Source organism: Numida meleagris, chromosome 10 (assembly GCF_002078875.1).
Source record: "Numida meleagris isolate 19003 breed g44 Domestic line chromosome 10, NumMel1.0, whole genome shotgun sequence".
Lineage (NCBI taxonomy): Eukaryota > Metazoa > Chordata > Aves > Galliformes > Numididae > Numida > Numida meleagris.
Genome location: NC_034418.1, coordinates 12,832,892 through 12,846,110, shown reverse-complemented (window position 1 = coordinate 12,846,110; position 13,219 = coordinate 12,832,892). Strand labels below are relative to the sequence as shown.

Below are 13,219 nucleotides of genomic sequence, written 5' to 3'. Positions count from 1 at the left end.
TTTTGGTGGAAGTTATAGATTTTCTAGCATATCCCTGATAGATAGCACTAATATAACTTCAATAAAAACTCCAGATATGTCAATATAAAATTTTTTCAAGCATCGAAAGATGTAAGATACTTCAGCTAATAAATTGGAAGACTCCCTATTCCTCAAGGTACGCTAACTTACACATCAGATTATAACAAGTATTGAAACCACGCAGAGTATCGCAGGCAGCTGTAGGTTTGCTGCTTTCAAAATTTGCACTAAATTAAATTATCAATGTATGAATGTGATAATTGGAAATTAAGATCTAGATAAGCCTTTTTATAAAAATGTTAGCATTCTTCAAATTTTAGCTGTTAGACAGTTTTTCATAGCTGACATGAATGATAAACAGTATTTGCTGCAAATAATTCAAATAATTGGTGTTCCTTCTCTTTGTTCCCAACATATGACCTTTCATTTATTTTTTAAAAAACTGTTACCACTTACAGATTGATATGGTATTGGAAATGCAAATGGTTATCTTGTTCTGAAAAAAACCCTCACAGAACCCAGTATAAGACTGCATAGGTTGAAACTGTACGGGACAGGATGGTGTATATATATATATTTACATCTGTGGGCATTTGTGTGTGCACACAAGCATAAATACACAGCATTAAATTTTCTTTGAGTTATACAATTATTTCTGCATCTTACAAACAGTGACCTACCACTCACAAAATGCAACTGGAAGTAGTTGCATGATTATCTATACGCATTCAACTACCAGTGACTGTAAATAAAAAGAAGATATGGAAATACAGAGACATTTGAATAATGACAGCTTTTAAAATAGAAGGAAAATGACTTGGAAGAAAGTTACAATTTCAAGTAGGGTGCTGGCAGGAATTTGAGACACTGTTTGGACTTGAAAAATCTTCAACTTTTAGCATAAAAACGTATTGTGGACAAGATGAAATCAATAGTATCTACCATACTTAGCATACTATTTGATACTTCTGCAGGCTTTGAGAGACTTTCTAGTCAATGCTAACAAATGGATTATACAGACTTTGCAATTATATAATATTTTCCAAATATTACTGCTTTAGAAGTGAAAAATCATGTTCAAATGTGTCAAAGGAAGTTATGGTAATGCCCTATTAATACTACAGAGGCAAGCATTCAAAAGTCAGGCATCTGAACACTGCATGAACAGTATGATGAACTTGCATAACTGTATGACCTTGGGTTAACAAAATGTATTCTTCTAAAGGCCCCAAACTCCACAACGTACTTCACTGAGAAAACTCTGCTCTTTGCTGGCACTCGTATTCTTGACTTGTAGATTCCTATATTTTAATTATGAGTACATAGACAACTTAGGGTACTTCTTCCTAACTGTCACAGGCAAATTTTTTGTACTTCTACCTGGTATTTGCCTCTATCTTAACAAAGTAACTGAAAATATATCTTGAGAGGATTTGTTGTTTGTTTGTTTGAATTGTATTCAAGAGCCTTAATATAAAATTAAATTGGTCAACAGGATCTGAAGATAAATGAATGCCTAATACAGATATACAGCTCTGTCATTCCTGGATGGAACTTCTGGCATAAAACAAAACTGAGAAGGATCACTATTAGCAGTGGCCAGCTTGAGCTAAGCACTTCAAGATGCACAGATGCAGCTTTATAGTGGTCTCACCGCAAGGGAAGTCAAGATATGACTTCAGTAGCATTTCTTGAGAAGAATGCATTGTGACTCCCTATATGCTCTGTAGCACAAAGGGATGAAGATTTCTTAACTTTTGTTTTTGGGACTCTGGTTTGGTTGTTGGTCAAGTACAACAGAAGTTATACACACATGGTTGAATAAATAAAAAGTACTGGTAAATATTGAAGTAAGATTTTCCCTTTTGTAAGACAACACAATTGTTTCCATCATTTATTCATTAACTGTAGAAATATACAGGGTATATATTTTTTTATGTATCATCATTTGACAAATAAATAACTGATTCATCTAATATCTGTATCGCATATTCTTCCAGAATAACTATTTCCTTTTGGATGAACTCAGAAAACAAAAGTCAGTGGATAATACTAATACTGTACTTGTTTCCAGACAAAGATTTGCGGTGAGAGCGTAATTCCCATGCTTCAGAAGAATTTAAACTCATTTACTGAAATCTCTGTAGAAATTTTCATGGTGAGAAGGTTAGACTGGAGGAAACACTATTCCTGTATAGAAATACTGTATAGAAATTCTTTTGAAACTAAAAGCACTTTTATGGCTGAAGCATTTGTCAAAATCAAGGGACTGCAGTCAGAAATGTTTAGAAAGAATTTCTGGTAGCAAAGTTGCTAAGGACACACACACATCAGCTTGCCTTATTTTGTTCTCCTGACCAGAAAAGAAAGACAGATCCCTCTTTTCTTATGTCAGTCTTTCTTTGTTTCTGAGAGCAGAACCATTAACTGATGGTCCAACCAAGGCACAATGTACAGGAATAACAAATCAGATAATAGAAGAGGTTAATAAAATTTGAAATGCTTGGAGATTGGACCAGGCAGAGAAAAGCTCTTCAGGTTCATAAATCTCCGTCTTTTGCTTTTATATTCTGGCAGAGCATTCCCAGCCTGTTAAAAGGAAGCAATTATGGTAGCTGAACAGACTGCATGGATGACCTGAACCTTGTTCACAACAGATGAGAAAAAATGACATTTTTCTCCTGTCTGAAAGACTTTTATAGCTTGTGAAAAGGAAACTTCAAGGAAGATGGGGAGATTGAAGGCTGGACTGGTATGTATGGGAGGTACAGACTGGTAGGTATGTGAGACCTTAACAGTGCCAAGAATAGGACTCACTGTATTAACAGAACTGAAAAGCCGAAAATGTCAACTTAAACTGAGATATACATGTCATGTACCTTGAGATATACTATTAAATATATATATGATATATATACATGAATATATATATCATATCACTCGTATTGGCAGAAAAAGAAAGCACTTGTATGACTGTGCATGTGCTGGCAAAGCTGCATCTGACAAAACAGGCACACGTTTTCTGGGGTACCTTTTAGCAGGCAAAAACTTAATCTCTTACATCATGAAGGAGGTTGCCACCAATTTTAAATTTAATCTCAAACTGATTCAAAAATAGTCCAGTTCAGACTTTGAGGGCGGTACACAGAAATTGCAGTTATTGGACTGACTTGCTAAAGCATATTATAAGCGAAAATATTACCTAGCTTTAAAACATATACAAATTATTTTGGACATCACAACCATTAAAAAATTACACAGACATAGAAAAGGAATATTTCTGAATGTTTAATGCTATTCATTTTCCAGCAATGCCTACAAGTAAACAGGAATGACACATTCCTTGCTGATTATGGGCTATGAGTACGACCAGCCGGTTTCTTCATTCTAATTTCTCATTTCTGTGTGTTCCTCTCACAAACCTTCACATCTGCCTTAATCTTGCTGCCCACTAGCATATGGTGCACTTGTGTCTAAACGTTCTTGTTCAAAACAAGAATAAGTGTTTTTTTTTCCCTTTGATACATTCTGTTCACCAGAACTGGAAGCTATTCCTTTTCTATTGTATACACCTGTAATGGTCTCTGAACATATCAATTGCCTTAAAGTTTTTCCTTCTTGATTTAGTTATGTAGTGATATCTTTCTTATCTCCTATTTTAATCACACTAAAAATATTTAAGAGCAATATATAAAAAGAGGGCAATTTCAGTTTTCTTCTATACTGAAATGTTTTTCTTGGGCTGTGTGAATCAGTCTTCTCAATATCCTCCATGGATTGATTTACATACTAAAGTAAGAAAGATTCCAAGTATCTTTACTTACACAATTAGGTAAATGGAATTTGATTTTCAAATTCAATGCAAAATAGATATATCTGAAACTTAATCCTATTTCTACCTATTTAGAGCTATAGGAAAACAAGACTGAATGTATAAATAGGGTCTTATGGGTATGTTTTGATGTCCGCTCAGTCACTCAGAATAATGATCAACGTGTTGATTCTGACTAAATGAAGCTGAAAATCAGATTTTCTCAATATATCACATCAGCATACACATCTGCTGATCAGTGTTAATTAGTCCTGTATTTTCCAACTTGTAATCCGTGGATGTTTTATGGGGATGTAAATAGTAACATATTAGCATATATAATCTTTCTTTGGAAAGCTTCTGCTGAGTAAGTGACCAATAAATTGCAGTTAATGTAAACATTAATCAAATTGAATGCCAGTACGGAAAGAGTCTCAAATTTAGAGGGAAAATCAACTTTCTGTCATGTACCTTATTGTTGAAATGTAATTAAGTAAGATTATGATCTTCTCTGAATATTCAATGACAAATAAATATTTGTTTTAAGATCTGTATACTGCCATGAAGAGCTAATCACTTGACCATTAGAGTGAATGCATGCCACTCAATTTACAATGGTGAATTAAATTTCCACTTTTGGATTAAGGAATAAAAATTAAAAAAAGAGAAAGAGAAAAAAAATTGTATAAATTAGTATGAAATGTTCAGTATATAAAGCCACAAAGTGATGAGTACTTCACAGAAGCGTAATGACCTGTATTTGGCCTGAACAAGCTGTTGTATGACCATAAATGTACCGTTATTTTGAATAAATGAGGATTGTAGTTATAGTAGCTAAACAATAATAAATATATAATACACTATCTGTGGTCATGAGCAGAGAAAGCACTTAAATATCAGTGCTGCCATGCGTTGCAATAACTTTTTTTAAATATTATTCACCCTCCAAAATTTCTCTTGTTCTTATGGGATATGCTTCTCCGCAAAACAACAACGAACAAAAAAACAACAAAACCACAAACTACTGAAATAAGTGAAGATAAAACAGTATTTTTATGATTTCTCAGAGCATGACTATGCACATATGCAAACTGGACTGAACGTTCCTACAGAAGGAATGTTTATCTTTAAGTTTGGCCAAGAAAATGAAGAATTTGAGAATGACTCACAGAGAGGTCAGTTTGAACACTGGAATTTCTCAAATATAGCGAAAATATAGAGAGATCACCTAAAATAAGAAAAAGCATTAAGTCAAAGTATGCTAAAGAGGCAAGAGGACTTAAAATTTGGCCATCTATGAACGTACGTATATTTATTCTTTAACTATATCTAACAATGGTATTGCAGTGAAGCGTATGCAGAAATCTACTCATTCAAAAATGTCCTCCTAAAGCTAACTGAAATATAAATACTTTCAATAGAATACTTCTACATAATAATTAGAGGAACACAGGGCACAAAATAGAAGCGATCATCCCGAGAAAACCTAGGGGACTTGATGCTGTGCCAAAGGAGACAGGAAGCTAATTGATTGTTGGAATACTGTTGGAATGAGTAGAGGCAGGAAGGATATCTAGACTAGACATGGTAGGGGTGCATAAGTGTTGAGGGGACAATCTGTGGTGCTCCGCCACTGAGTGCTGACTACCAGCAAGGTGCTGCACTTTGACAGAACCCAGAAAGTCAGTGTGCCATCGCATCCTGTCTTTGGAGAACAAGACTGAGAAGGTAAAAAGGACAGATATAGCAAGTGAATTTATGCAGACTTGAAGCTGAAAGCAAAGTAAGAGAATTGAGGTCATACAGAAAGGTGGATTATTTGTTAGAGTCTGCAAGTCTCAGCCTACCGGGCCAAGCAGCGGTCAACAAAGAAGAACGCGAAATAGGAACTTTGAGGTTTTTTTTTCTTCCTTTTTCTTTCTAAATAAAATTGACATATCTAGAAAACTGAAAGCCAGGGAAGCTGGGTAGTGAGAAGTATTTTGCTGTGTTACATTTATTTTCTTTAATAAAAAGTACTGTTGCTCAGGCAGATCCTACTCTACAAAAATGTGTGAAGCTTTTGCAAAAACACACAAAGGTATGTGGCAGCTCTTCTCTCTACTAATGAGTGAGGAAAGGACTTTATGAGGAGATGAATGTTAATAAAGTATGTCTGCCTTTTGCAAAAAAGAGCTTTCATTCCTGAACTACTATGTACTTTCTAAGTAGGTTGGTCTCCTGATCAGAATAACCTTTTTTTTTTTTAATGTATTATTTCTTTCTATTTCCTTTTAATCATTTTTTGTGAAGTTTGTTTTGACTGACTGCAGTAATAACCACCAAAAGAACAAAATATAATCATCTTTTAAATTAGTGTGATGTACTATAAAGAATCATAGAATGGCCTGGGTTGAAGCTGGGACCTCAAAGATCACTGAGTTTCAACCCCCCTGCTGAGTGCAGGGTTGCCAACCACTAGACCAGGCTGCCCAGAGCCACAAGAAAGAGGAAACACTTCTGTCTGCGCTGAAAACAGTAACAATTCAGGAGTTTTTAAACTGTTTTTAGTACAATGGCAAAGATTTCATGGGAAGGTAACTATAATCACCATCAAGAACAGCTTTGACCTTAACACATACCTCAAAAGACAATTAGGTTTGGCTCTGAAGGGTTTCATCTTTAAACTACTTGCTGAATAAAAACTCTTCCTACAGTCTAGACTGCATTACACGCCAAACATAGTATTTGTGGCTGCAGTTGAGCAACAGATATTTAATGTTCTTTCTGCTATAGCATATGCATAATAATACACAGCTCATGCAACTTTCATAGGTTTTTCTCTGCTGCACCCTTCTAATATCTCTCAGAAGACATTTGTGATGTTATTCTTTATTTATTTATTTTACATAGTGCTCGCACCCATCATGGATAAACGTGAATAAAACTTTTGGAGGTTATCAGGACAGTTATCTATTTGGAGATTTGGTTAACTTGGAGTACTATATACAAAACACGTGCTGCCAAACATGCAAGTCATGGATCTGTGATGAGGTAAAAGGACAATTTTTCATATGCAAGTATGATGAAAGAGGTAAGTTTCAACCAGCTAAAATGTACGTGAATAAAAATTCTGTAACAAGAAAGATTAGGCCTGATATGCAAACATCTTTTTGTAAAAAGAAACCATTTGATGAAGCTGTGAATTTAAATGCAATAACTGAAAAGAAATTAAAAAAGGAAAAATTTTTACAAATTGTAAAGACCATTCTCTCAAAAGGAGAAAAGGATGAAATGAAAATTGCTCTGTATTCCCTGTGAACAATTTTCTCTCCAACATATCTTAAGTAAATTCGCCTAAGGTATGTCCTGTGGACACAGCAATGAATGCATGCACACTGCATGTGCTCATGAATAGCAAGCAAGCATGAAGTTGTGGAGTTAGGAAGGAGGAAGCAAACTGCTTCACACAACCAGGCCTGAAAAAATGAAGAGATCACCATGATGTCTCTTAGGACCCAACAGCCCAAGACAGATAGGAAGGACGTAGTACTGATGAGGCAGACAAGGTGTTTGTGAAAGCCCTAACATTGTTTTTGTTTTTATTTTTTTTGCTTTTTACAGCAAAGACTATAAACCTGTTAAGAAATGATAATCATTCTGTTCCTCTCACATAACATGGAGAATTGTACAAGACCAAAGAATATTAAGAGCTATCACAGGGCACTATACTCTAATGAGGAAAACTCATGCTACCATTTCCTGAGTTTGACCTCTGAAAAGGCACTGAACCTCTAGGAATCAAGGTTTTTTGTTTTTTCTTTCTGTGTATAGAGTTCTTCATTTGTTCAATGGGGCTAATATAACCTCTGTATCTTGTGAGAATAGAAACATTAAAGACTGACTCAGTGTTATGGTAATGGAAACCATTTTGTAAGCAAGACCAAAAGAATCTCCTCTGAAGACCAGTTACAGCCAGAATGAGATAGGTCTATTTCAAATATAGCAAAAACTTTCCAAAACAGACTACATAATAAAATGCACTGGTTTCCTTTTTCTCTCATTTTAATCTGCAACAATGAAAATCTTCACTGTGTTTCTTTTCCTTATTTTCTTCCTTTGTTATTCCTTATTCTTTCCCACTCTCATTCCAATCCCTACTTTTACAATTCCTCTGTTAATAAACAAATAGTTCACTTGTCTAATTCCTTGACTTCAGTGTGCTACAAATCAGCATAAGGCCTGCAGAATTTGATGAATGCAAGACAGAATGGTAGCAGAAGAGGTAGTAAGATGAGGAAACAAATAGCTCTGGAGTACTGAGCAGGGGCTCAGCAGGCTAAATACTACCGTCCTGATAAGCAGTCTCCAAAGGTACACATGCACAATGCTGACAACAGTCTGAAATGCTATTGCTATATTTACATTAGGACACAGTAGAGGATGGGATGACAAAAGCAGCTGTTACTGAGGACTTGACATTCACATCACACATGTTTCGGAGGATTTATCCTGGGCTATCTTTAGGGAGGCTCTGTGGACAAGCATTCACTGTGTTTCAAAAAGATCTGCTGCTTGAAGTTAAACAGAATGGAATCAAGCTCATGGTGCTCTGGAATTACGCATGGTGTGAAACCAAGCACAGCAATTAAAAACATCCAGGAAATGAGCTTTGAAGTGACCTTCTTTTCTCCACATCTAGATACTGATGTAAACACATCCTATGTCATTTAAAATTCTCATTGACTTCACAGGTATTCCATGTAATCTTCCCAAAGAATTTTTGGGAAATGGACCTTAATGAAAATTGATTTTTAAATAAAAAATTATGTTCTTCTTATCGGAGAACGCAGTAATTTGTATTGTAATAAGACGTTCTTATGCTTTGTTCAGACTATCTGGATAGACAAGAAGAATGTGCATGTAGGAACTGTTACAGTCTATAACACCTATAAAGGTTAAAAAAGTGTACAAAAAATACCTCTTCAAATTTAAAATACTGTTGATGAAAGGAATGCTTTTAAACTTTTTAGAGGAACCACTCATGACATTTTACCCTTTAAAGATGGGAAGGTAACAAGAACTTTTTTCCCCAAAACATAGAGCACGTGCAGGTGAAGCTGAAACTGAATTTCCAGTTAGATCTCTGCTGCAGCTTGCAAAGCTACCTAAATCAAAGTGACAGTCCGGCCAGGAACTGAGAAATATGTCACAACAAATTCTTTTTAAATATAAAATAATTTCACATGCTCTGCAGACCATTACCATTTTGTAATTTTAAAGAGAGATGAAGACAATCCTTGCACAGGGATATTTCAGGTGTTTTTTACTCATACCCCCATTTTTAGTGATGACAACTTTTTAATTCTATTGCGATGTTTATTGAAAATGTACTTTATGAAAACATCTTAAGGAAATCTTCCTTTGCATTGTACAATTTGCATTTGTCATTATTTTTTTACTATGACTAACCTCTGTAATTCATTCCAGAAAGGATTTGGAAAAAAAAAAAAAGAAATTAGACCTACTTTTTGGATCATTAAGTAGTGCATAATCTTCAAATGGGACATTAAAAACTGTAATCAGTGACATCACCATGACAACCGATTAAGAAGTGTCTAGAGAAGCTTCTGAAAATGCAATTTTTTAATATAATACATTTAAATGAGTTCATCAGAACAAAGCACTCCTAAGTAGATTTATTATGAACTGAACATCTAGAAATAATTTGGATACACAATGAACACTAAAAATTTTTCACTATGACTTCAATAGATAGGGGTGGCATCAAAATTCTTACTTGACTTTGATAGACTTAGCAGGGGAGGGAATATCAAAGAAAAATTCAGTTTTCTTGCACTAGCAGACTGGATTTCATTAATTGGATTGGTGCATGCTTCTTCCTATATTATTTAGTCTCCTAACTTGTAGCTACAGATTACACCAGGTGAGGGCCTCTAAGAATTAGGCATTGCTTAAATTCCCCTTATGCTTTAGCCTGTTGGTATTACAAGAAGCTTTGCCCACTGCCCTGCTCAGTCTAATGGGTGAAATTGGAAGCAGCAGAAATATCATTCTGGCACATATCAACAGTAAAATATAAATAAAACATCACACAACGCCTACCTATAGTATATTGTGTTACGTGGCTATATAAATGATACGCTTAGTAGTTAAGGAAAAAGTACTCAAGGGACTAAAGGACAATCAAAATAATATTTTAAGTCTATCAAAGAAACTTAAAGAGAAAAAAAATGCTTTTACAGATAATCTGTTTGAAAAGATTAGCTATACTTAACAAGAGTAAACTACCCAGCATGCATGAGCCTTGGCTCATCCTCAAAACAGCTGAAAGAATATAGGAATTTTTTTTCGTGTCTTCCAGTTTCCAAGTTGTCTCTTTAAGTTACAGCTTGTTCTTGTCTTTTATGGTTAGGTCTCCTTCTGCCAGCTGTATTTTTTATGCCCTTTTCTAGAACAGATCTTGCACTAGTTACGTTTGTTGCAAGCAGATCGCATGTTTGGAAAAAAGCCTTTCCACAACACTGTGTTGTGTAAGTGCTATTGTTGCAGAGTGGGGAGGTTTAAGTTTCTGCATAACATGTAGTTTTCACTTAGAATGATATAGTGTTTTTCGACTGCAAAAAGTTCACAACAGGGACAGAATGTCAGTTTCTGTAATCTACCACTGTTCTACGTTGTCCGGGTCCATGACATTTTATATCAGCTGCAAATCTGCCTCTTAAAAGCATGCTGATCCATCCTTAAACACTGTGAAACTAGGGGTGTGTTAGTCAAGGATTGTGTCTCAGACTGAAATGAAAATCTGTCTTTGGCATGCTCACCCTCAAAAAACTTTAAAGCAGCTGCAGAAAAATGTTCTTAATGCCTTCTGAAATCTGACTGGTTTGAATTGGTATCAAAAACTAGAGGCATTCCCAAATCACCAATCCCTTTTGAAAACCCAGGCTATTATACTTACAAAACACTGACTCTCCATTAAACTCCTTGTTATTCTTTTACTAATGAGACACTTTACCAGCCTGTCATCACCCGCTGTGATTAATTCTCTACTTGTAAAATTTTAGCTCTCTCTCTGCTGCTGCTGTTAATGTGCTTTGTACCAAATAAAAATGAAGTTGATGTTTACAAATCCTGTCTGGAGGTTGCTTTAAAAAAGCCCTTCTTTCCCTTACATTAATGAGGCCAAGTACACCAATTTTTGTTCAAAATTATTCTGGATAAATGAACACTGTAACAGACTGCCAGGGAAGATGTAAAACTCACTATTGCTTAAATCGTTCTAAAATATAATATCTCTCAAAATATATGCCTACCTGTCCATGGTCCACATATAGATGAACTCAGATTTGAAGATCATAGGCATTCTTCTCATCTAATTTTTGTGAATCTAGAAATAAGAAAAACCTTTTTGAAAAAACAGAATTGAGTCATATAGTCATCTTGAGTAAAAACAGATTAAAAAAATGCACAGCACAGAATCTTGTACTGTTGACTGCACTCAGGACAGTGCAAAATTTATCTCAGGCAGATTAGGAAACAAGCACCGTACCAATAGAAACCTGCCATTCTGTGCTGTATGGTTCTCCGGAAAATGGCTTCCCCTAGGGTGTTATCTAAAATTGCAAGTGAAAAAGTACTTGCTGACTGGTATAATGATGAACACAGAAGCATTACGTATGCTCCTCGACTGCCTTGACCCTCTCCAGTTCTGCATGCTCTGAAGCCAGTCCAACTCACAGTCCAAGACTGTGCAATACTTTTCACAATGCATGTGAAGGAGACATCTGTACAGTTAAGTAGATCTTTGTTGAAGATTGATTTGAATTCAAAATAGAGGCCCTGGAGCGAGTTCAGAGGGGGATGATGAAGCCGGTGAGGGGTCTGGAGCACAGGCCTTATGAGGAGCGGCTGAGGGAGCTGGGACTGTTCAGTCTGGAGAAGAGGAGGCTCGGGGGAGACCTTATCGCTCTCTATAACTACCTGAAGGGAGGCTGTAGTGAGCTGGGGGTCGGCCCCTTCTCTCTTGGGACTAGTGACAGGACAAGGGGGAATGGCCTCAAGTTGCACCAGGGGAGATTTAGGCTGGACATTAGGAAATACTACTTTTCTGAAAGAGTGGTCAGGTGCTGGAATGGGCTGCCCAGGTGGTTGAGTCACCGTCCCTGGAGGTGTTCAAGAAACATTTAGATCTAGCGTTGAGAGACAGGGTTTAGTGGGGTTATTGGTGGTGGGTGGATGGTTGGACTGGATGATCTTGTAGGTCTTTTCCAACCTAGCTAATTCTATGATTCTATGATTTTAGATCTTTGCGATAGTCTAAAACCTTAATAGACAACTTGGAAGTGAAAGATGGCGCTGAATCAAACTTTCACTGCTACATAGTAACATTACTGCAATGCAAGAGCAGATGCCTGTTTATCCTTCTCCATTGGAAGAACTTCAGAAGTTATTCTATCTCACAGTTTTTAAGGAATGAAGGAAGACAACATCTAATTCATCTAATAAGCACAGTGGCAGTGTTCGGATTGCTGGCCTCTTGGGAGCTAATGCATTTACAAAGCTTTTATGCTGGAGACAGTTAGCCTTCTTCCTTCTTCATACTAAATACATTTCATTAAATTAATTAGGATGAAGCCATCTGCTTTCTTTAAACGTTTTAATCTTAAAATCTTCTAATGCCTTACAAATCTCAAATGTCAAAATTTCATAGAGTAGATATGTCTTGCAAGAATGCACATCTCTAATAGTATTCAATCGTCCATTCACTTATGTACACATATCTACAAAAAAAAAAAAAGAACCAACAACACAGAACTTTGTATTCTAGTGCTGTGATTATACATGTTTGACTGTTTTCCCAGAGCCTGTGAAGGATTCCCACTGCCATCTTGGGAAAATGCTTCACTGTCCAAATTTTCAAAAAACAGTAAAAAGGAACAAATAGATGAAACCTCATTCTTATTAGGAAACTAAAGAAAACTCAACAGGATAAAACCTGTACCAAACAACAAACAGCTGTGTTTAAATTACCAGTAATTCACTGAAAGAGAGACTGTGGAAACCAGGTTATAATGAAGTAGGAAGTCACAGTAAGAGGAAAAATAGACAACTGAATCTCAAGGGCTGCACTGTTCTCCCCTTGAGTAGAGCCTTAAAGTCAACAGAATCTCAAATCATCTCCTTCCACCTGAAATCTGACACAGTCTTCAACACCAGAGTACTGAAAAGCAGTGTTTTAAAAGCCATGTTGTTAGAACATTTATTAATAAAAAGCTTGAGAACTAATTGAAAGATATGCACATTTTTTCTAACAGAGAAATCTCTCTTAAAATCATTATTTCATCCACAAGAGTTTTTAGGGTAGCTTTTAAATACAATCTAAAA

The 13,219-nt window shown here is 35.8% G+C and overlaps 1 long non-coding RNA gene across 7 annotated transcripts in view; it reads right to left on the bottom strand.

The window, feature by feature from the left end:
• LOC110404437 overlaps window positions 1-13,219 on the bottom strand; it is a 249,209-nt gene that overhangs the window by 46,943 nt on the left and 189,047 nt on the right. For all 7 annotated transcript variants that reach the window (XR_002442250.1, XR_002442244.1, XR_002442249.1 and 4 more), the window contains one exon: window positions 11,149-11,222. This is a non-coding gene — a long non-coding RNA (uncharacterized LOC110404437). The remainder of the gene's footprint in view (window positions 1-11,148; window positions 11,223-13,219) is intronic.